General features: G+C 40.7%; 1 protein-coding gene across 1 annotated transcript in view; it reads left to right on the forward strand.

Moving 5' to 3' along the window:
• ADAMTS12 (ADAM metallopeptidase with thrombospondin type 1 motif 12) overlaps positions 1-25,337 on the forward strand; it is a 407,364-nt gene that overhangs the window by 124,222 nt on the left and 257,805 nt on the right. The gene's annotated exons all lie outside the window — the stretch shown is intronic.

Raw genomic sequence — 25,337 nt, forward strand, 5'->3', positions numbered from 1 at the left:
TTTCTCTGTCTTCAAAGTCAGCAACATGGGGCCAGGGCTTTTCCACGCTGCCATCTGTCTAGTTAAACCTCTCTCTTCTGCTTAAAATAATCCTTTGGATTACATCAGTTCCACCTGGATAATCCAGGCTAATTTTCCAAATGCAAGGTCAGATGGTTAGCAATATTAATTCCATCTGCAGTCTTAATCTTTGCTGTATAATCTACATATTCACAGTTTTTGGGAGTTAGGATGTGGATATCTTTTGGGGGCATTATTTTGCCTACCACCCATATATTGTTTTATTTTCTTGTTGTCTTCTTTCAAACAGTACACATTTTATATAATATATAACTTGGATAGTTTTTTATTGCACCACTAAATGTTCCTGAACATGGTAATAAGTGGCATTCTATTTTCTCATGAGGAACATTTAAATCAAATGAATTATAACTAAAACCCACAATATGTTATAAAATGAAAAGCACAGACATTTAAAAAATCTTTTAAATTAGTCAGAATAACATTAACCTATAAACCCTGTAAAGGAAGCATGATTGTATGCTATCCGGTAATTGCATTTTCCTTTTTCAAGGTACTGAAAATTATAAAGCAGGCAATGTACCATTCTCCTGCATCAATTAAATGTGCTTGAAAACTAGTACCTTGGCAAGTGAAACACCCAGAAAATATTTAAGTGAGTAAGAATTTCCCTTTCTTCATGGATCAGAAGGACTTTTAAAATGGTGATTTTTTGATCACCCAAAGTCTCCAACAGCTTACTGATGTTATTTCCTCGTGGCTAACAGTTGTCTTCAAAAGCTCCCCTCTAGCTTTTAGAGAGTGGCTTTTCAAAAATTAACTACACTTCTCCCTATTGTGTTGTGAGGTAAACAAGTGAAACAGAGAGGAAGTGGAGGTGGGCGAGAGGCCTGGAGCCGCATTCCTGGGCAAGACAAGCCACGAGGACGACAACATGGGGACAGCCTGTATGTCTCACGTCACGCCCCGCTCTTGTATATTGCCTAGTACAGGCACGCGTGATCACCTCCCCAGGATGTTTTCTCACAGCCATTAAATGTTTTTAAACATAATTGGTACCTGAGAAACCTTGTTGCTCTATCTACTGACTTAAGGACATTTCTAAGCCTGTATTCTTACTGCCTTTTAGTGAATTTATTTCAGGTATTTTCCCACTTCCTACGTTTGAGAGTGGTACACGTTTTGCTCTTTCTTTCTCGTCTTCTTCCTACCCTTCCCACTCTTTCCTTTCCCTCTTTCTCCCTTCTCTTCTTTGCTGTGTGTTTATCCTTTCCCTCTTCTCTGGCTTCTTCTTGGTGCACATTCACCTTCTCCGGCCCTACCTGCTCTTCCCTGCTCTCCACCACTTCACCTGTGGACCTGCAGTTAGCAATGTAATTGGACAAACCGACTGATATCAGGAACAGAATGTATTTTAAAAGCACTTCGATTAAAATCATGCTTCTTAATTAAATATCCTCAAGCATCATACTCTGTGTATAAGTTAGGGTGAGGGTGAGGGTGAGGGTGCTTTTAAGAACTCAAGATCTGTAAAATTTTTTCCTTAGCTAAAATGTATGTTACCACTCAACCCACTGTATTTACAGAGTATAATAAAACATTTTATACTTTCTATCTGGTTTTTGAAGTATCATGTGCGAATATAGAGATTAGAAAAATTCAGAAAGGCCCAATGAGGAAAACAAAAATTATGTGTAATTGAATTGCGTGAAGGAAAACATTAGCAAATGTTTTGAGGATCACTTTATTTTACCATACATGAAATAATATCTCCAATGTGGAAAATTCAGAGCTTTCAGCAAAAATATAAAAGAGAAAATAACCATTATCCAACTAGTCAGGAATGACTGTGATTGACATTAAAAGATGTATTTCTTTCCTGTATTTTCTCTATATTTCTACATAATTGAAAGTGTGCTAAATGTACAATTTTATGTTCTTTCATTTAATCTCATATAATGAATATTTTTGGTATCATTAAAAACCTAACACATTATTTGCTGCATAGTGTCCCATTCTATACATGCTATACAATTTACTTCCCAGTCCTGTTACTCATCATTTAAGTTGTATCCTATTACTAATCATTATAAATAATGGAGTAATGGATATCTTCGTGCACAAACTGTTTTCCTTATTTAAATGAGTTATTGAGAAAATGAAGCTCTTCTTCTTCTTTTTTTTTTTTTGACCACACCATGTGACATGTAGGATCTTAGTTCCCTTACCAAGAGTTGCAACATGTAGGATCTTAGTTCCCTTGCCAAGAGTTGCACCCATACCCTTTGCATTGGAAGCACAGAATCTTAACCACTGGTCTACCAGAGAAGTCCTGAACCAGTCATTTAGGAAATATTTATATAAGTGACAGTGGTGGTGGTTTAGTTGCTAAGTCATATCTGACTCTTTCAATGCTATGGACTGTAGCCTCCCAGGCTCCTCTGTCCATGGGATTTCCCAGGCATGCATACTGGAATGGAATGCCATTTTCTTCTCCAGAGGATTGGAATTTGGGATCAAAAGTGTATACCTCTGAGCCTCTCAATCATAATTTCCTAAAATGCAGAGTCTGTCCTTTCTTTCTTCCTCTGAAATGAGAGTATCTGCCTGACTGTTACAGGATGGGACCATCTTGACAGACGAATTGCCCAACTTTACGGAGGAAAAAGTTTAATTTCTCTCCCCAGATTTTGATTAGGATTCACCTTCCATCAATTATAACACAGTTGTTTGTGATTTTTATTTTTTATTTTTTAATTTTTTTTTATTTTTTATTTTTTTAATTTTATTTTATTTTTTAATTTTAGTTTTTTATTTTTTAAATTTTAAAATCTTTAATTCTTACATGCATTCCCAAACATGATCCCCCCTCCCACCTCCCTCCCCATAACATCTTTCTGGGTCATCCCCATGCACCAGCCCCAAGCATGCTGCATCCTGCGTCAGACATAGACTGGCGATTCAATTCACATGATAGTATACATGTTAGAATGTCATTCTCCCAAATCATCCCACCCTCTCCCTCTCCCTCTGAGTCCAAAAGTCCATTATACACATCTGTGTCTCTTTCCCTGTCTTGCATACAGGGTCGCCATTGCCATTTTCCTAAATTCCATATATATGTGTTAGTATACTGTATTGGTGTTTTTCTTTCTGGCTTACTTCACTCTGTATAATCGGCTCCAGTTTCATCCATCTCATCAGAACTGATTGAAATGAATTCTTTTTAACGGCTGAGTAATACTCCATTGTGTATATGTACCACAGCTTTCTTATCCATTCATCTGCTGATGGACATCTAGGTTGTTTCCATGTCCTGGCTATTATAAACAGTGCTGCGATGAACATTGGGGTACATGTGTCTCTTTCCATTCTGGTTTCCTTGGTGTGTATGCCCAGAAGTGGGATTGCTGGGTCATAAGGTAGTTCTATTTGCAATTTTTTAAGGAATCTCCACACTGTTCTCCATAGTGGCTGTACTAGTTTGCATTCCCACCAACAGTGTAGGAGGGTTCCCTTTTCTCCACACCCTCTCCAGCATTTATTGCTTGCAGATTTTTGGATCGCAGCCATTCTGACTGGTGTGAAGTGGTACCTCATTGTGGTTTTGATTTGCATTTCTCTAATAATGAGTGATGTTGAGCATCTTTTCATGTGTTTGTTAGCCATCCGTATGTCTTCTTTGGAGAAATGTCTATTTAGTTCTTTGGCCCATTTTTTGATTGGGTCGTTTATTTTTCTGGAATTGAGCTGCATAAGTTGCTTGTATATTTTTGAGATTAGTTGTTTGTCAGTTGCTTCATTTGCTATGATTTTCTCCCATTCAGAAGGCTGTCTTTTCACCTTGCTTTTATTTTCCTTTGTTGTGCAGAAGCTTTTAATTTTAGTTAGATCCCATTTGTTTATTTTTGCTTTTATTTCCAGAATTCTGGGAGGTGGATCATAGAGGATTCTGCTGTGATTTATGTCTGAGAGTGTTTTGCCTATGTTCTCCTCTAGGAGTTTTATAGTTTCTGATCTTACATTTAGATCTTTAATCCATTTTGAGTTTATTTTTGTGTGCGGTGTTAGAAAGTGATCTAGTTTCATTCTTTTACAAGTGGTTGACCAGTTTTCCCAGCACCACTTGTTAAAGAGATTGTCTTTACTCCATTGTATATTCTTGCCTCCTTTGTCAAAGATAAGGTGTCCATATGTGTGTGGATTTATCTCTGGGCTTTCTATTTTGTTCCATTGATCTATATGTCTGTCTTTGTGCCAGTACCATACTGTCTTGATGACTGTGGCTTTGTAGTAGAGCCTGAAGTCAGGCAAGTTGATTCCTCCCGTTCCATTCTTCTTTCTCAAGATTGCTTTGGCTATTCGAGGTTTTTTGTATTTCCATACAAATCTTGAAATTATTTGTTCTAGTTCTGTGAAAAATGTGGCTGGTAGCTTGATAGGGATTGCATTGAATTTGTAAATTGCTTTGGGTAGTATACTCATTTTCACTATATTGATTCTTCCAATCCATGAACATGGTATATTTCTCCATCTATTAGTGTCCTCTTTGATTTCTTTCATCAGTGTTTTATAGTTTTCTATATATAGGTCTTTAGTTTCTTTAGGTAGATATATTCCTAAGTATTTTATTCTTTTCGTTGCAATGGTGAATGGAATTGTTTCCTTAATTTCTTTTTCTACTTTCTCATTATTCGTGTATAGGAATGCAAGGGATTTCTGTGTGTTGATTTTATATCCTGCAACTTTACTATATTCATTGATTAGCTCTAGTAATTTTCTGGTGGAGTCTTTAGGGTTTTCCATGTAGAGGATCATGTCATCTGCAAACAGTGAGAGTTTTACTTCTTCTTTTCCAATTTGGATTCCTTTTATTTCTTTTTCTGCTCTGATTGCTGTGGCCAAAACTTCCAGAACTATGTTGACAGACTCATCAAGAAGCAAAGAGAGAAAAATCAAATCAATAAAATTAGAAATGAAAATGGAGAGATCACAACAGACAACACAGAAATACAAAGGATCATAAGAGACTACTATCAGCAGTTGTATGCCAATAAAATGGACAACGTGGAAGAAATGGACAAATTCTTAGAAAAGTACAATTTTCCAAAACTGAACCAGGAAGAAATAGAAAATCTTAACAGACCCATCACAAGCACGGAAATTGATACTGTAATCAGAAATCTTCCAGCAAACAAAAGCCCAGGTCCAGATGGCTTCACAGCTGAATTCTACCAAAAATTTCGAGAAGAGCTAACACCTATCCTCCTCAAACTCTTCCAGAAAATTGCAGAGGAAGGTAAACTTCCAAACTCATTCTATGAGGCCACCATCACCCTAATACCAAAACCTGACAAAGATGTCACAAAAAAAAGAAAACTACAGGCCAATATCTCTGATGAACATAGATGAAAAAATCCTCAACAAAATTCTAGCAATCAGAATCCAACAACACATTAAAAAGATCATACACCATGACCAAGTGGGCTTTATCCCAGGGATGCAAGGATTCTTCAATATCTGCAAATCAATCAATGTAATTCACCACATTAACAAATTGAAAAATAAAAACCATATGATTATCTCAATAGATGCAGAGAAGGCCTTTGACAAAATTCAACATCCATTTATGATAAAAACTCTCCAGAAAGCAGGAATAGAAGGAACATACCTCAACATAATAAAAGCTATCTATGACAAACCCACAGCAAACATTATCCTCAATGGTGAAAAATTAAAAGCATTTCCCCTAAAGTCAGGAACAAGACAAGGGTGTCCACTTTCACCGCTACTATTCAACATAGTTCTGTTTGTGATTTTTGAAAGGATATTCTTTATTTTAGAGCAGTTTTAGATTTGCAGAAAAGTTGCCAAGTTAGTACCTATAGTTCTTGTATACCTGGCCCCAGTTTTTCTTATTAACATCTAATGATACTATGGCGTATCTGTCACAACTAAAGAACCAACATTGGTACATTTTTATTAACTAAACAACACACTTTCTGTGGAGCTCACTGGTGTTCCCTAACATCAGTCTTCTGTTCTAAGACCCCACCCAGGACCCCACATTACATTTTAGTCATCATATCTCCTAAGTCTTCTGCGGACTCTGACAGTCTCCTCGGCTTAGTCTGGCCTTGAGGACCTTGGCAATTTGAGGGATATTTTGTCAGTTTCCCTAACACTTTTCTCATGGTTAGACTGGGTTTTGGAGAAAGCAATGGCAACCCACTCCAGCGTTCTTGCCTGGAGAATCCCAGGGATGGAGGAGCCCGGTGGGCTGCCATCTAGGGGTCGCACAGAGTCGGACACGACTGAAGCGACTTAGCAGCAGCAGACTGGGTTTTGGGGAAGGCCACAACAGAGATAAAGTGCCCTTCTTGTGACCTCGTATCAAGGGCATATGCTGTCATGTAACTAGTCACTGATGATGCTATCCTTCAGAGCACTGATTCCCCATTGTAAAGATCCTGTTTTTTCTTCCCTTTCAGTACCCCTTTCTAGGGAACCAAGTCACCAAACACAGGCTACACTAAAGGTAGGGTTAGGATAGGGGGAGTTCAGTGCCGCTTCCTGGAGTGAAGAATATTCACCTACATTTCCTGTAATTCTTCTTTCAGGGAAAGAAGTTTGTACTTTTAATTTTATTAAATAAGTGTGTCATGTAGAGATAGCCCCTGGTAAAGTTTAAAAATAATTGTTTTGTTTATAAGAGAAATATATATCAAATGTATATATGTGTTATATATATATACACACACACACACACACACACACACACACATATATTATATCAAATGTAGCCACTTTGGGAGTTATAGAAAAAGTATAGAAGAGAAAATAACCCTTATCTTCGTGTTTTTGCTATGATCAGAAATTCTTGATTATACCTTTGTACTTTGCTTACAATTACTATCATTAGTAATTTGGTAGGTCATAAATTGTCAGACAGATTGACATTTGTTTCAGGCTAGTTCATCTCCAGGTATATCACCCTCATCAAGGTTAAAGTTACTGCAAAGTCACAAATGATGAGTAAGCTTTAGCTATCACTTGTGTGCTTCAGAAAGTTCTATAGAATTCAGCACATGCTTTCCAGAATTAAGTAAATTGTTTGTGCTGCATAGAGTTTGATAAGAATGCCATGTTATTTTAGTGTAAAATTATTCTATTTAGTGTACAATTATTCTTTTGGTAGGGATTTTTTAAATGTTTTATGCCACTTATCATTTCTCTGTTATGAATTATTTGAGATATAAATAGTTTCAAATGGCAAATTGAAAGAAAAGTAGACTTTATTTTTCTGAGTTAAAAAGGGTGAATTTCAGTGTTATAATCTCTCTGATGTTGGTGTGAAGATTTAATTCATTGTTTATTTAAATCTGTTAGAAGTATGTCATATTAATCTAATTATTTTTATTTTGAGTGTTCCTGGAACCATCAAAAAGTTGTCAAAGATGACAGGTGGAACAATAGGTTTCCTTTCCTTCCTAATAATAATGGAGAATAAGAGAGGAGCTATCTTAGGATATGATATTTAGGCAAAATTCCGGAGAATGGAAAGTGGGACAGGTAATAACCGATATATCATGCCAAGTGAGCCTGACCCCAGACTGTACATACAGGTGGGATATAGACAAGAAGGAAGTTGATTTGACCACAAAGAATTTTGGGACTTAGAAGTGCTGGATATCTGGAGGGCAGGGAGGATGAAGGCATGGGGCTGAAAATGGAATGGTTGTCTGCTTCTAAGCAGAATTACTGCAGGCAGATGTCTGTCCCCTAAGCTGTAGGCTAGACTTTTCTGCTCTGCATGAATTAAGTGATTCTCCCCAAAATGACCATTACATTCTGGCATTTAGGAAAGCTTCCAGCCACATGGATTAGGCACCTATCAGACCCCTCACTTAAACAGTCAAAAGTCCTCCATACATACACAGAGCACTTCACCAGCTTTTCAGCACTCCCTCATAAATGTGGACGGATAAGCAAGGAGGTCAAGACATTTTAGGAAAGCTTTCAATAAGAAAGCAATAGAGCAGTGTAAACAGGAAAAATTAACTTTGGAGAAATCAGATTCAGGAAACATGAAGGAATGCAACAAACCAACAGGCAAGCCATAAAACCTATAAAGAGAGTCCTTAGAAGTATTCTCGAGTTGACTGTGCCCATAAAACAAGAAGATGATACTGTGAGAAAGGAACAGCTAGAGGCCAAGAATGAGAAAAAAAGACTGATGCAATTTATAAGAAATCAATGGAAGTGTTGGAAGATAAAGTCAAGATCATCTCCCACAAAATTGATAAAGAAGACTAAGAGTTAGAAAAGATGGGGGAAAAAATAAGGAAAATGGAGGAGCAATCCAGAAGTTCCAATATCCAAGAGTATTTTTCATAACTGAAGAGCTGAAAAATGCAGTGACAAGAGTGAGATGGACCACTAAGTGTTCTATACAAGGAATGAGAGAAGATTCACTCAAAGGCATATAAATTTGAAAAATTTCCAATAGCATACATCAAGAGATGACCCTAAACCTTTTGGGGAGAGAAGAAGGGGACACACAGAAAGGATTGATGTTTAGAAAAACTTCTGACTTTTAAAAATGGGTGCTAGAAGAAACATAAAAATGTGAGGACCAAAAAAATCAGTGGCTCTAACTTGGAGGTATGATCAAGGGAAGTCCCTGCATAGCATACACAGCCCAGAGTGGAACTGTGAACCGCTAGGCAGAAGCAGACTCTTGAGAGTCCCCTGGACAGCAAGGAGGTCCAATCAGTCCATCCTAAAGGAAGTCTGTCCTGAATATTCACTGGAAGGACTGATGCTGAAGCTGAAACTCCAATACTTTGGCCACCTGATTTGAAGAACTGACTCATTTGAAAAGACTCTGATTCTGCGAAAGATTGAAGGTGGGAGGAGAAGGGGACGACAGAGGATGAGATGGTTGGATGGCATCACTGACTCAATGGACATGAGTTTGACTGAACTCTGGGAGTTGGTGATAGACAGGGAGGCCTGGCGTGCTGCAGTCCATCGGGTGGCAAAGAGTCGGACACGACTCAGCGACTGAACTGAACTGAATCAGGAGCAGAGAGATGGAGAGCTCCAGGGGATATGTCCAAGAAAAAACAGGAGTCCATAGAGCAGTGCCTTATACATTGGGGATTTAAAAATAATGGATTATTATAACAGGAAGGCAGCACAATAAGGAAAGTAAAACAAGTAGAAATTCCAAGGAAAACAAATGGCTGTACCTAAAGGAAATACTAGTACCTTGTGTGGCTTGGAGACCAACCTAACAGAGTAGATACTGGTTAGTAAGTTGTATCATTGTCTACTGGCTGAGTTTCAGGTTTGCCTTTACGTTGTTTTAGAAATGAAACTACAATTATCTGTGTGGCTTCCCTGGTGGCTCAGTGGTAAAGAACCCAGGAGTCATGGGTTTAATTCCTGGATCGGGAAGATCCCCTGGAGAAGGAAATGGCAACCCATTCCAGTATTCTTGCCTGGAAAATCCCATGGACAGAGGAGCCTGATGGGCCATATAGTCCATGGGTGTCAAAAGAGTCAGACACCACTTAGCGACTAAATAACAGTCATCTCTACTGGTTTGACAGAAGTAATGATATCAAGAAAATGGCATGGGCTTTGTGTAAGGAAGCCAGTCCTCATCTATTATTGCAGGCACAATACTTTAGACAATGCCTAAAACTGCTTTTTAAAAATAACAGCATGTTATTAAGAAAACATAGAGATAATTTATAGAATAAGGTTAAAAAGTCAAGAATCATTACCTTTGGGGATTGGGAGAGGTGGAACAAAATATTATTGCTTTTCATAACAGGCTTTAAAAATATTCCACTTTTTAAACTTGTGTGCTTGAGGTACATTACTATTTTTTTTGTTATGAAACAACCAAAATGCATTGTATTAAACTCAACTAGTTCTAGATTACAAACAAAGAAATAAAGAAACAATGAATAACTCTAAAAGATTTTGGAGGGAACAATATGGGAAATTTGAACATGGAATGAAATTAGGATTATGTACAATGATTGCTAATTCTTAGGTGAGGTAATGGAGCTGTGGTTATGTAGGAAGAATACCTGCTTCCTAGGACAGGCTTGCTCATGTATTTAAGGCTGAATTGCCATCCTGTCTGCAAGTTACTTTTCAAATAGTACAGCCGATATATTTCAAAAGTGGCAGAATATTAGTATTTTTTAAAATCCAAGTGCAACTGTATGGATGTTTATTTTACTGTTCTTTGAGTTTTTTGTACTTTGGAAATTCTTCTAAGTAAAATGTTGAAGGGCTTCTCTGATAGCTCAGTTGGTAAAGAATCTGCCTGCAATGCAGTGGGGGAAAAAAAAAAGCAAACTCACTGTACTCTTAGCCCAACTTTTTCCCTGCAAATAACATCGAGGCATAGCCTGCACATTTTGCAGGGAAATTGGAACTGTTTTTATAGAGGGCAGTTTTGGTGTGGTCTGTTCATATTCCAAACAGCACTGCCATAAACTGTTTGCTGGCCATCTGCACCTCAATGTTGAAATAGGGGTCAGAAAGTCAGGGAAATTGAACTTTAATGAAGGAGATATCTAGCCAACTCAGGGCCATGTTTAAGAAAAAAAAAATCTTTGAACTTCAGGGAGTACTGAGCCATTCTGTCCTTGGTGTTGTTACTGTGTTCCCCCAATTCTGAAGCCTATTTCCTGGCCCTTCATTTAACTCCCTGGAGAAAATAGATCATTTCTTTAAGCCCTAGTAAAAGGAGTAAGTCCTTGCTGCTGCTGCTGCTAAGTCACTTCAGTCGTGTCCAACTCTGTGCAACCCCATAGACGGCAGCCCACCAGGCTCCCCCGTCCCTGGGATTCTCCAGGCAAGAACACCGGAGTGGGTTGCCACTTCTCCAATGCACAAAAGTGAAAAGTGAAAGGGAATTCTCTCAGTCGTGTCCGACTCTTCGTGACCCCATGGACTGCAGCCTACCAGGCTCCTCCGTCCATGGGATTTTCCAGGCAAGAGTACTGGAGTGAGGTGCCATCGCCTTCTCCAGAGTGAGTCCTTATTAGACCACATTTTTGCCTCATCAATTTCTCCCCTGAAGAATTTGATTATTGTGAAGGGAGAAAATATATATACTTTCCCCACTATTTCATTTCTCCAAAGTTGATGGCGTTGAAGTGCTGGGATCTCAGTGTCCAATTCTGGTGTGATTTTTAGAGAGATATTGACAAACTGTAGTACTACTTCAAGGAGCTTAACCAGGTTGCTGAAGGATTAGCACAATAAGAAATGAAAAATGGTTGAAGGAAGTGCAAATATTTAGGCTGAAAAGAGAAGTCTTAGTGGTGCATGATAAATATTATCCAGTATACTTAAGTAAATATTCTATATTTTGTTGTTCAGTTACTAAGTCGTGTTCAACTCTTTGAGACCTCATGGACTGCAGCACGCCAGGCTTCCCTGTCCTTCACTATCTCCTGGAGTTTGCTCAAACTCATGTCCATTGAGTCAGTGATGTCATCCAACCATCTCAACCTCTGTCACCCCCTTCTCCTCTAGCCTTCAATCTTTCCCAGCATCATGGTCTTTTTGAATGAGTCAGCTCTTAGCATCAGGTGGCCATTGGAGCTTCAGAGTCAGTCCTTCCAGTGAATATACAGGGTTGACTTCCTTAAGGATTGACTAGTTTGATCTCCTTGTAGTCAAGGGACTCTCAAGAGTCCCTTGTTTCGCACCACAGTTCACAAGCATCACTTCTTTGATGCTCAGCCTTCCTTATGGTTCAACTGTCACATCTGTACATGACTACTGGAAAAACCGTAGCTTTGACAATACAGACCTTTATTGCCGATAGTGATGTCTCTGCCTTTTGATATGCTATCTAGGTTTGTGATAGTTTTTCTTCCAAGGAGCAAGCATCTTTTATGTATAAAAAATATTAGACATATTCTGGTATAGCTCCACAAGGCAGAACTAAGATGATGAATGGAAGTTATGGCACACACACCATAAAGGAAAGAGATTTTTAATAATCAGTTTAGCAATAGTGGATGCCTTGAGAATAATCTTTCCTCATTAGAAGGACATTTATGGTGTGGATGAGTGGAGGTGAGGAGGCAATTCCAGTATCTACTGAAAAATTGAGCCTTCAAGTATCTTAGGATAGGCTTGTCTGATTTTACAAGAAGCTGCTATTTTTGAATTAATGCTACATGCCAGCCACTGTAATAGGTGCTTCCTCACAACAATTCATTTATTCTTAACAGCTTTAGCAATTGGGCATTCTCCATTTCTCATAAGAATGACCTGAGACTCATTGGTCAGCCACCTTGACCAAGGTCACACAGGAAGAAAGCATAGAACCAGAATAAGAACTCAGATCCAGATTTAACAATAAAGTCCAAGTTCTCCCCACCATATCAGTTTTTGGATCTGCAAGTTGTAATCTATTACATGAATGTGAAATCAGCTTAGTGTTTTAGAACCAGGATTTAAATTGATTAAAATAAAACAGAATGTATCAGAACACCACCTACACAGGAAAATAGGGAAGCATTGCTTCCTGAAATTGTTGGTTGTATACTGGGCTCACAATGTGAAGGGTTTTTTTCACTGCAAGTCAAGATGAACATCTTAACTTTATGGACCCTTAACCTTCTTGACTTCCCTTTCCTAGACTCCTTCAGTGGGGTTCACTTTGGTGACCTATTCCCTTGACTAGTCTCCCATGTATGAGTTTCCTGAGGCTGTTCTAACAAATCACTACAAACGCAGTGGCTTAAAACAACCAGTTCTGAAGGTCATGACTAATGAGTGTCCTTGGGGTCACATTCCTTCTGGATGCTTCAGGGGAAATCTGTTTTCTTACCTTCTTCAGTTTCTAGAGGCCACCTCTGTTCCTTGGCTGGCAGCCCCTTCCTCACCTCATTACAACTTCTTGCCTCTGTCATTACCTCCTCCTCTACTCATTCTGATCCTCCTGCCTCCCTCTTACAGGACTCTCCTGATTACCGTGGGTCAACAGTCTCCCTCTCTCAAGATCCTTAACTTAATTACATCTGCGAAGTCCCACACACCATGTAAGGTAACCTGCTCACAGGTACCAGGGGTTAGGCTGTGGATGTCTTTGAGGGGCTGGATTCATTCCACTGCACCACACTTACATTATAAACTCTAAATGCTTAAACATTAACACTCCTCTTTTTGATCATGACCTCTTCTGCATTTGCCCTGTTTGTCATTTCCTTTGACTTGCTTTTTAGTGACTCACAGTCTCAGCTGAGACATCAACTGGGCTCCATCAAAGGCTGGTGGCTTCTCCATTCTTGAGAGCAGTTTTACAGACTCTTTTCCTGCTTGCCTCAAGTAGATGTTTTTACCCTCTACCTAAAGAGGAAAAGAGGTTCCTCGTATGTATCATTTAGTGACTCTCTTTTCTACTTGTACCATCTGTGATGGAGAATACAGCATTTCTAGTCACAAAAAGTATTAGAGAACAGTGTTTGTTTTATTGATGGTTTCACAGGTAGAAGAGACACAGGAGTTTACCTTGTACATTTCTTATGATGCTAGCAAAAATTCCCATTTTCCTTTTGCATGTCTTTTTCATTGACCACTGGCTGATACATCTTCTCCTGTGGGCATTTTTTTGTTTGTTTTTTCCTTTTCAGCCTCTGCTTCTCCAGGTGCCACTTTGTCTACATCTGGATTATTTCTGGAACTCCCAACTTGTCCCTTCTCTCTTAAACACAGTTGTTTAAGACTTCCTCAGTTGCTATTTCCCTTCCTCCCACCACTTAAATGTTGTCTTCAAGGATGTGAAAGTCTACTCTACTTTCATAGTAGAAGTCTATTCTTTTTTTTTCTTAAAAAAAGAGTTTTTTCTTTTGCCCTTGGTTGAAAAGTACTAAAGGTACCCAGACCCATTCTCCTTACAGGGTAGTGGGAGATTACAAATAACTAAAATAAATGTGTCCCACTATAGTTATAACTTTCTTGTGGCATATAAAGTGGAGACAATGAGTGTGGACTTATTCTTTCATGAAGAGCCTGTGGAAAGGCACATCTTGCTTTAACTAATTCCATTTTAGAATACAATGAGGATATAAATATTTCCTAATGCTCACATTCACGTCTTTAGCATCTTACACGAGACCTGCTCTTGATTTTTTTCCCTTCCTCTGCTGTGGCACTTAGTGAAGTGTAACATGCTATGAAATTCTCTCATGGTTTGCCAGCTCCCATCACCAAGCCACCAGAGAAGGCATTCCTCTTGGCCCTGAGCCATTGGTAAACATCCCTGGAAGGCTCTGTTTCAGTTCAGAATCACTTTGGTGGCCATAGCAACAGTCTTGACAGGCTGCTGTGCTCTTTCCATGGATGGGAGTTCTCCCTGATTGGGGATTATTGCCGATCAGAGATTGTCACACTGAGAGAAGCAACACCAGGGCCACGTTCTCCACAGCCTAGGGAGGGCTTTGCCTCCTTAGGGTAGTTTCTGACGAGAATGACGGCCTGCTGGGGCATCATGAAAAAAATAGTGCTGTGCCTCAGCTGAGTCTACCCTAATGGTTTTCTGCTCCCTGTGGGAGACGATGCTTTCACTTGTTCTCCCTAATAACATGTTTCCTGGGCTCCCAAGGTGTTAGCTGTTTTTTTTTTTTTCTTTTTCCCTCTTCCTTTTGGATGGATTTATTTTCTAGAGTTGACAAACATGGATTACTACTTAGAGAGACCAAAAAAAAAAAAAAAAAGCAAAGACATAGAGAAATTTTGAGAAACAAAAATTGTTTTGATAGAAGATTTTTGGCAGAAAGAGAAGAAGTCAGAAAAGACCTTAGGTGTCTGATGGGGCTAGAAAGACCATTTTGTGAAACTGTCAAGTAGGAGGCTCCCAGCCTGTCCCTGAATACAGCGTGACAGAGAAGTTCTGATGAGTTTTTGATTGCTACAGGCTCTTAGATGATCTTTCTGATTGTGATGGCTTATCTGGGAACACATGGTTTGAGATGTGATAAAAATTCCCTTTTTAATTTTTGACAATAGTAGGTTTGCTGGGGTTCATCAGGATTTGTGTCAGGCCAGCTTAATTCAGACTGCATATTTTCCTCTGTGAAATGATTTCACCTTTATTTCACATTTCAAATGCAAAACATTTATTCACCCATTTCCTAGAATGACTTAGACTTTTTTATTTTTTGCATCTTTAAAGTGTCCTGATCTGCCAAAATGTTATGGGCCTTCCCTGCAACTTCAGATTCAGGGAATATGCTTCATAAACTACAATCAACAATCATTATTACTGAAACTTCTTTTGATTGAGATGAACTAAGTGTTTGATTAGAGTCATTACGAGTATTTCATCATGTTCATAGTATTACGCCTATTTGTTGTTGGGAGAAGTTAAAAAGCAATCAAGCACCACCTAAAGGGAAAGTGTAGTGTTTTCCAAAGTATAATACACGGATTATCTGTCAACAGCCCCAAGGTGCTTGCTAAAATGTGGATTCCTAGATATGACATTAAACTTACTAACTAGAATGTGTTATGTGTTTTTAATAAGCTTTCCATGTGGTTCTTCTGCACACTAGAATTAGAAATAAGTGGATCATCTGATGCCTTATTCTCTTTGGTGGTTACATTTTAAATTTCTAAAAATCCACTTTATTGGTCTGAGTGGCTGTCCTACCTATCTATCTTCCATAAGAAAAATAGTGAATCTGTGGAGAGAGCTCTTGGGAACTAGAATTGAACAAATGCACTCAGTTCCAAGTACTATCAAGTAAGAAATGAAGAAAACTAGTTACTAGGCAACTTTTCTGCCCTTGTGTAAGCAGAAGGTTTTCTTCTGAAACTCAAAACTGAGACAGCCATGAAACAAGCATGTTAACCGTGCCTGCCAGATAGCAGACTCAATGTACATAAATTTGAGCAAATTCTGGGAGACAGTGAAAGACAGGGAAACCTGGCATGCTGCCATCCATGGGATCGCAAAGAGCTGGATATGACTTACCAACTGAACAACAAGATATGGAAACGATTGATTGAATCACAGGGAAGAGTCCAAGCACATCACTTTGAAGGAATCCACGAAGACAGCAAAGCCTTATAAGAATTACCTTACTCTGTTCCTATCCAAATTCCTTAGCAAAGAATATTTTCTCATCCCCATTTTAGAGATGAGGAGAGTGAGGCTCAGAGAGACTAAATTACTTGTATAAAGCTACCTTGCTTAATTGTGCTGGAGTTGAGTGTTGAACTCAGCCCTGTCCCCAGACTGTTCTGCTAGCGGAACACAAATTCTGCTGTAGATTATTCTGTCTCCAGGAGGAGAAGGGGAAAGGTCGGATCTGGCACCCATTGTTGACCTAGAGACTTTATTAGGTATATACAATATGCTGACACTCACACTAAGTTTATTGAAGATTTCAGCCTTAGTTCATTTGAAGAAATCCCAGTTTGGGAATTGGGCTTGATTATTCCTAAGACATGTTCTGAAAACCAGCCTCCCAGGCTGAGAGGTGTGTGAAGTTTGAGAAGTCTCCCACCATCGCTTCCAGCTCTAAGACTATCAAACAGCAAGAAAGAGAAATCTATCAATTCTGTCTCCTCTCAAATTTTTCCAGGCAGCTCAATTTACATCCATGCACCACTGATTCTCCCGTAATTAATGTAATTATTACGAAGAACTGGCTCACACGATTATGGAGGCTGAGAAACTGCACAGTCTGTCATCTGCAAGCTGGAGAACCAGGTCAGCCATGGTGTAATTTGGTCCATGGCTGAAGGCCTGACAACCAGGACAGCTGAGGTGTCAACTCCAGTCTGAAGGCCAGAGACGATCTGACCCTGAAGAAACTGAATGATACCCATTCACATTAGGGACAGCAGTCTTCTGAGTCCACTGATTTACATGCTAATGCCATCCGGAAACACCCTCACGGACAGACCCAAGAAGTAACGTGTAACCTGGGCACCTTGTAGTGTGTTACAGTGACACGTAAACCATCACATCAGGCATCTGGGATGAATTTTCCTTAGACTATCATAATAGCGAATATCTCACATTTATTAGGTACATGCTGTGTGCTGACACTCTTCCAAGCACTTGATACTAACTCATTTAATACACATGACACCTTTTAATAAGCTAATTAGCAAGTTACTTCCACTACTTATATTTTTCACCTGAGAAAACTGAAGCCAAGCGAACTTGCACCTAAGAGATGAAATAAAAAGCTGAACATGAGAATAATTGCTTTCAGTCACTCCTTTATGTTCACCTTCACTGTGGACGATGCTATGATAAAATGAGCTACTGGACTGCAAGGAGATCCAACCAGCATTCTGAAGGAGATCTGGGATTTCTTTGGAAGGAATGATGCTAAAGCTGAAACTCCAGTACTTTGGCCACCTCATGAGAAGAGTTGACTCATTGGAAAAGACTTTGATGCTAAGAGGGATTGGGGGCAGGAGGAGAAGGGGACGACAGAGGATGAGATGGCTGGATGGCATCACTGACTCGATGGACATGAGTTTGAACAAGCTCCAGGAGTTGGTGATGGACAGGGGAGCCTGGTGTGCTTCAGTGCATGGGGTCGCAAAGAGTTGGACAGAACTTGTGTGAGTCTGAGTGAACTCCGGGAGATGGTGATGGACAGGGAGGCCTGGCGTGCTGCGATTCATGGGGTCACAAAGAGTCAGACACGACTGAGCGACTGAACTGAACTGAGCCATATGTATGTCAAGCCTTCTGCTAGGCATTTTATAGAAAATGTCTGTGATAGTTACAACCGTGCTAATTAAGATAGATTTTGCCCCATTTTACAGATGAGAAAACTGAGGCTGTATGTATTGATTAATTTGACCATGCATGCTGTGCATGCTAGGTCACTTCAGTCGTGTCTGACTCTGTGACCCCAGGCTTCTCTGTCCATGGGATTCTCCAGGCAAGAGTACCGGAGTGGGTTGCCATGTCCTCCTCCAGGGATCTTCCTGCGCTCTTATGTCTCCTCCATTGGCAGGCAGGTTCTTTACCACTAGTGCCATGTGGGAAGCCCAATTTGACCATAGCTTGTGCTTTCAATTAAACCCCATCATAACTTTTTGATCATATATATTTTTTGAAGCCATCTCATCAATTTTTCAATGGAGGGATATTTTTTCTACTATTTAGCCTCTGAACTGACAGCCAGTGATTGGTATATGATCTTGTGTATATTAGGGTTTGGACAGGTTCCTCTTATGAGCATCAGAGAGGTATGAGGACATGCAGGTTGATGTTCTAGGGCTCTCATGGGAACAGCTCCTTCTAGAAGTAGAGCTGGGATTTTGATGCTGTCTGATCACAACCGCAGTCCCCGGCTTTTCCTGGTACCTTCATATCCCTTCTGATCTGGCCTCAGGATGATGGCAGCTCCTTCTCACAGCCCTTGTCCTGCCAAATTGTTCCTGATGATTCATTTTAATCTTGGTACGTGTTGCATTTTTTATACCTGGTTGCCTTTTTCAATTCTCTGAAGTCTGTATGCATCACACTGGTGTTTCTAAGCAGGCTCCCGATTGACTTGATTACAGAAAACAAACTGTGATCAGTGAAATGTCACATATTTGCAGCTTGTTTTTAAAGCAAGTCTTCAGATTTGTCCTTGATTCTAGCACCTGTCACTGTGTGATGTAAAAGTGTATGGATCCCTTTCTTCATTAGTCAGCCATGCTCTAGATATATGCTGTTCAGAATCCCATGGACAGAGGAGTCTGGCAGGCTATAGTCCATACAGTCATGGAGTCGGCCACGACTGAGCAACTCACACACACACACATACACACACACGGTAGCTATTAATCACCTAGGGCTGTGTAAAGATAATAATTAGAGTTTAATGAACGTAAGAATTCAGTTCTGCTGTTACATTAGCTGCAGATCAGGTGCTCAGCAGACACATGAGGCTAGTGACTATCGAATCGGATGGTGTAGATGTAGATGTAGATGTAGACCATCTCTGTCATCGCAGGAGGTTCTATTTGACAGCATTGTTTTCAGAGGTAGGGGCCAGATCTGATTGTTAACAATACCTGCCTGGCATATGGGTGACTAACAGGTAGATGAATCAGATACGTGTTTCTGGCCTGAGCTTTACCTAAGGCTGCCAAGACTAATATGTAGAATCTGTGAATCAATGGCATTACCAGTTACATTCCCTTTTGGCTCCATGCGGGCCTGTCTGGGAGCTCTTGGCATCACGGCAGGTGGGGGAGGTTATTCCTGGACTAATCTTCCCAGTGGTCTCAGCTCTGTGTTTTGTGGCTTCCGTCATCCCCTGACTTCTGACTTAAGGTCCTGGCTATGTATTAAATGACGGAAACTTATTCTTCCTGTTACAACCCAGCAACAGAAAAGCTAAAAGTTGATAATTCTGGCAGGTTGTCAGGGCTTTAGGGCTGGACCAGGTTTATTGGAGACTGCAGAAGTTCAGTCTTCTCTCTGTGCCCTCTAAAAGCATTTACCCTCAGTGGCCTTTGTCTCCCCTGGGCCACAGCACTGGAATCTGTAGCACTTAGGGAGATGCATCCCCCACCTTCTGCAAGGATGCTGTGTTTGGTCGAGAAGGGACTGTGATACAGGACTTCAGGGCTGGCCTCTAGGCCCAGAGGTCATGGGCCAACCTCTTGGGACATGTGAGCACTGTACCCTTTTTTTAACATAAAAATTCTAGGTCTTTGCTGCTCTCCTTTCTGCTCTTTTATGGGTGTCAGTCTTGTCTTCCTGGCTAGGTTGTAAACCTCAAGGGCAGGGATCACTGCCCTCCTTAGACATCTTGGCCCTGGGTTGGCCATGTGACAGATGCAGACTGATCATCAGGAAGGGTGATTTGGGGGCTCTGATTTTATCTTTTTTCCTGTGTATATAGTGGGCCACAGGTGATATCTTTCCCAGTGATCTATGTTCCATAATTGAGTGTCTTGGATACATCTTTATCCCAAATCAATTTTTTTCTATTCTTGATTTCAGAATATGTTCATCTTATTGTCTTCATCACCATGGGAAGAAACAAACTGATCTGGTAACTTCTGATGTTTTCAAATGAACAGGAATTTCTTTCCAGGACAGGCTAATGAGTTTTAGTGACAATGCTCCATCGCACACCTCTAGGGGGCTCCACTCACAGTTTTATCTATGTGAATATCACCCCCTTGACTTGTGCAACACAGGACCCTGAGTGCTGAGTGTTGGAACTGGTTTGATAAGTTCCCCCATGTCTTTTACAATACCATTGTTTTTATTCTTCAGCCTGCTGTTTTTTTATCTGTAGTAAAAGCTGAAGGCATGACAGCCTAGACCAGGTGACTCTTCAAGGCCTCATGGCTTTGCAGTTCTAGAACAGTCTATTCACAAATTTATTTTAAGACACTGCCAGTTTCCCACTGGATCCAAAATCATTGCAGTAACTGAAGTATAACATCAACTACATCCAGATGATTAATGCTTTGATGGGAGTTGAGGAGAAGGAGGAGATGTTGTAGGCAACTATTCTCAGCAGAAGACTAGGAGAAAGAAATTGGTTCTAAAGATTCTGAAGGTCCTACGCCTGTTCCTCCTTAGCAGAGAGCAGTAGAGTTTCAGTGCCAGATGACTCTCACCAAGGTTAGCTCAGCCCTTTGTCTCATCCCCACCGTCTGGGGCCAAGGAGGAAGCAGTAGGAAGAGTCTGATTTAATGGGTCTCAAGATATCTCCTTGCCTCAAATTTCTTTCACCGGCCAGTCTCTAATGTTTGAAATGAGCTAGTAGACATTATTGGGGCTTCCCAGGTAGCGTTAGTGGTAAAGAACCCTCCCGCCAATGCAGGAGACATAAAAGACATGGGTTCGATCCTTGGGTGGGGAAGATCCCCTAGAGGAGAGCATGGCAACCCACTCCAGTATTCTTGCCTGGAGAATCCCATGGACAGAGGAGCTAATGGGCTACAGTCCAGGGGGTCACAAAGAGTTGGACCTGACAAGTGACTTGGCACTCATGGAGTAAACATTATTACTTTTTGTACCAAGTGACCCTTCCTGTAAAGAATTAAGGAAAGATTTAAAACGAACGTATTAGTGTTAGACATCAGAATAAGTTACCCTTGGGGATGATATTGAGTGAGAAGGGAAGCAGGAAGTTTATTGCTACTGGAAAGCTTCTCTTCCTGAATTTAGGTGTTTCTTCTGTGAAAGTTTTATGGGACTTTGCAGTTATAACTTGTATATTTTTCTGCATGTTTATAGTGCTTCGAAATAAAGTTTATTTAGAATAATTCTTAGAAGAGAGCCTCAGGAAGCATTCACAGGTATTTATAACTTAGAACAATGAGGTGAGTTTATTTCCAAAAGACACTGAGCAGCATGCTGGGATGTTGAGAGGAGGAAGAGATGACGGAAGTGAACGGAGGTGAAAGGGCAAACGTGTTCTTTGGGCTTCTGCCAGGGGCTCATCCTGCCCTGGTTCTTTCAGGAATCTGAGAATTCCCCAGAGAATTGGATACTTTTTCTTCAGGTCCATTCTTGGTCTCCTTCAAAGATATGAGAGTTGACACATACATGCTGTTATATTTAATGTGGATAACCAACAAGAACCTAACTATTTAGCACAGGAAACTGCTTAATGTTATCTGGCAGCCTGGATGGGAGAGGAGTTTGGGGGAGAATTTTTTGTTTGTTTAGTCACTAAGTTGTGTCCAACTCTTTTGTGACCACATAAACATAGCCCATAAAGATCTGTCCTGGAATCTGTCCATCAGGATCCCAATCCCTCTGTCTATGGGATTCTCCAGGCAAAAATACTGGAGTGGGTTGCCATTTCCTCCTCCAGGGAATCTTCCTGACCCAGGGATCAAACCCATGTCTCCTGCATTGGTGGGCAGACTCTTTACCATCTGAGCAACCTGGGAAGACCTTGGAGGAGAACAGATACATGTATGCCTGGGTCCCTTTGCTGACCACCTGAAACTATCACAACATTGTTAACTGGCTCTACTGCAATATAAAATAAAAAGTTTTTGAAAAAGGATGCAAGAGGTAAGTAGTTTATAAAGGACAGTGGAATATAGAACACCTTCTCTGACTCAGATCCAGAGCTGACAACAGAAGAAGGTGGTCCTGTTGGGCAGTTAGCTTCAGGGAGAGCATGGAGCCAGTCCTTACTTCTATTGGAATGCAAAGGGTGTATGATTTTCCAGCATGACCCAGCTCTGGTTAGACAAGAAGAGACCAGTGAACTGTGGCCCCTTGGGTACCAGGTGTACAAAGCTCTGTGTTTATATGTTGGGGGAGAAGGAGATGCAGAGCTCAGCTGGGAAACCTTCCCACCTCACCCTCCTGGAACCAGCAGCATCTCTTCATCTCCTCTGCTGTCCATTCCCTTCTCTGCAATACACATGGGGTCCTGAGGCCAGCACCCCAACCCTTCCTATGAGCAGATGTCTTGCCTCCCCTCCAGCTGGTGAGTCACCCAGCTTTCCTTGAGCTCTCTCCAGCTTCTGAGAAGTATTTAGGATGGAGAGGTAGCTGATTTCCAGGTGCCCGCTGGCAAAACTGGTCTTGTGTAAAAATGCAAATGGAAGGAAGCAGTTAAGAAAATGCTCATTTGACTTTTGGGCACCCTCATTCATGTTGCCCATAAAACAGTTATTGTGTTCTTACCTGCAATCCCATCTGTTTCTTCTGCACCACCTAGGTCCAAACTTTGAGGCTGGAGAAATACCAGTACATCCTCTTGTTGATGCTACTTTTTTTTTCTTCAAAGACTAGTTTTAGATTGATGGAAGTTGCACAAAGGGACTTCACACCAGCCGTGCCTGAGGAGTCCTTGCCTTCTATTTCATTTCCATGGAACAAGTAAGCTCCATTTTGCAAGAGGTCCACTGTCTCTCTATGTCCCTGGTCTTTGTCTCAGAGTAGAAATAAAACCAAATCTCAGCCCTACATGAGTCTGTTTCTAGCTACTTTACAGTCTGGACCTTGTCAACTCTTCCTGTCCCAGAGGTTTTTTTCTCAAAGAAAGATGCTGAGGAAAAAAAAAAAACTGTCAGCAAATGTGAGCAAATTTGAAGTCAGATGTCAGCTATTGGCATTGGTAGTTAAAATATCATCATTGTGCATTTGTAAAGCTGTTTGCATGGCACTTTGATAAGCCTCAGTTCATTTGCTCCTCCTGACAGCCCTGTGAGGTGGTAAGCATTATCTACATTTTACAGGTTGAGTGACCTATTCAAGGTCACACAGCTATTCTTATGCCTTTCAGTAAATTTTTTTTTCTATTCTCCTTATTATCGAAGATACATAAAAGTCAGTAATCAAAATAAGAAGGTGTGAGGTGTACATTCAGATCTGGTTATATTACTGGTATGAAGTGTTGAGTCATTGGAAAAGTCCTTGATGCTGGGAAAGATTGAAGGCAGGAGGAGAAGGGGGTGATGGAGGATGAGATGGTTGGATGTCCGACTCGGTGGACATGAGTTTGAGTAAACTCCGCAAGATCGTGAAGGACAGGGAAGCCTGGTGTGCTGCAGTCCATGGGGTCACAAAGAGTCAGACACAATTTAGTGACTGGACAGCAACAACAGTGAGGCACCATACTGGAAAGACCCCAGAGTCAAAGCCTGTTCAACAGAGAGCATTTCCCTTCATGGAGCCCCTTTTGCTTCCTAACCTGGGGTGAGGGCAGGGGATGCAGTCAGCTCATCTTCAGACTCACCTATGGAGCAGAGCAGCCCTGGCTTGCTGAGATGTGATGAGCAACCTTGAACTTTGGGGCTTGTTCACAGTTGTCCTAACCTCAAACTTTCCAGGTTTATTTTTGTAAACAATATTCATTGAACTGTTATGTTGACTCTGGAGACCCTAAGACAATGAAAAGATATGAAATTTGACATCTGAAAAGAGTCTAAAAACAGATTGTAGGCCACACCCTTTTCTAGGAACTTTGCATATATTAACTCATTTAATCTTCATGGCATCCCTTGGTTATCCTCATTTTTCAGTTGAGAAAGCTCAAACTGAGCAAGTCATTGTCCCACATCACAGAGCTAAAAAGTGGAGGAGCTGGAATGTGAACACAGGCTAATTCCAAAGTCTGAGCTCTTGGTCAGTCCAATGTGATGCTGCAAACAGGGTGTCTGTGGCAAGCCATCTTTTTCATCAACATAGGATTCAGATCCTGAGAGTTAAGTCTGTGATAGGAGGTCATTGGCAAGCAGCTTCTAAATATCTTAAATGGGCAGTCAGAAACTTTCACAAAGTGAAGACAGAGTTGTTGGCTATACTACCCTTTTTCTAGACCTGACCTCCAGAAAGAGTTACTCATTGCCCATCATTTCCCAACTTATTGCTAATTCCCATATCTGTGAGATGAGAGTGCCTGTTTTAGACTCCTGGAAACTCAAGTCTCAGATAAGTATTATATTTCTTTGTTTCCTTGAGAGCAGAATGGCATTAAACACTTCAAGTCAAACCACCATGGGACTTTCCTGGTGGTCCAGTGGTTGAGAATCTGCCTGTCAGTGCTGGGGACATGGGTTCGATCCCTGGTCCAGGAAGATTCACACGCCATGGGGCAACTAAACTTGTGCACCACAGCTATTGAGCCTGAGCCCTAGAGCCCATACTCCACAACTACGGAAGCCCTCACACCCCATGGCAGCTAAACTTGTGCACCACAGCTTTTGAGCCTGAGCCCTAGAGCCCATACTCCACAACTACGGAAGCCCTCACACCCTAGAGCCTACGCTCTACAACAAGAGAAGCCGCAGCAGTGAGAAGCTCACATGCTGCAATTAGAAAGTAGCCTCCGCTCATCATGACCAGAGGCCGGCAATGAAGACCTAGTGCAGTCAAAACGAAATAAGCAAATAAGATGAAACCACATGTGAGCCTGTAGCTGGGCTACCCACATACAGATAAATGTTTCCCCCAAATGTCCATGAGATATGAACTACAAATTCCGTAAAACAGGGCAACCGGGAAGCCCTGTTCCTAATTTGAGATTGATAGATAACCAGCAATCTGCAAACCTGAAAAATTGTTTGCTACTTTTGGATATGTTTGTGTATGTACACTTTTTTTCATTAGTGTCTCAAAGGGCTCATGACCCCCAAACATTTACTAACTATGACTATGAAGACATTTCACTGAGTTATTTACATGTCGCTCTTCTGTGAGACCAAATGGCAGAGTATGACAGTCTTCTGAGTTTCAGAGGTCATCCTAATCTATATAATTTTCACTTTATGAATTTTCTTTGTCCAGATAAAGAATGGATTCAAATAAAACCTTT

The sequence above is a fragment of the Ovis canadensis genome, chromosome 16, assembly GCF_042477335.2.
Source record: "Ovis canadensis isolate MfBH-ARS-UI-01 breed Bighorn chromosome 16, ARS-UI_OviCan_v2, whole genome shotgun sequence".
In the NCBI taxonomy this organism is placed as follows: domain Eukaryota; kingdom Metazoa; phylum Chordata; class Mammalia; order Artiodactyla; family Bovidae; genus Ovis; species Ovis canadensis.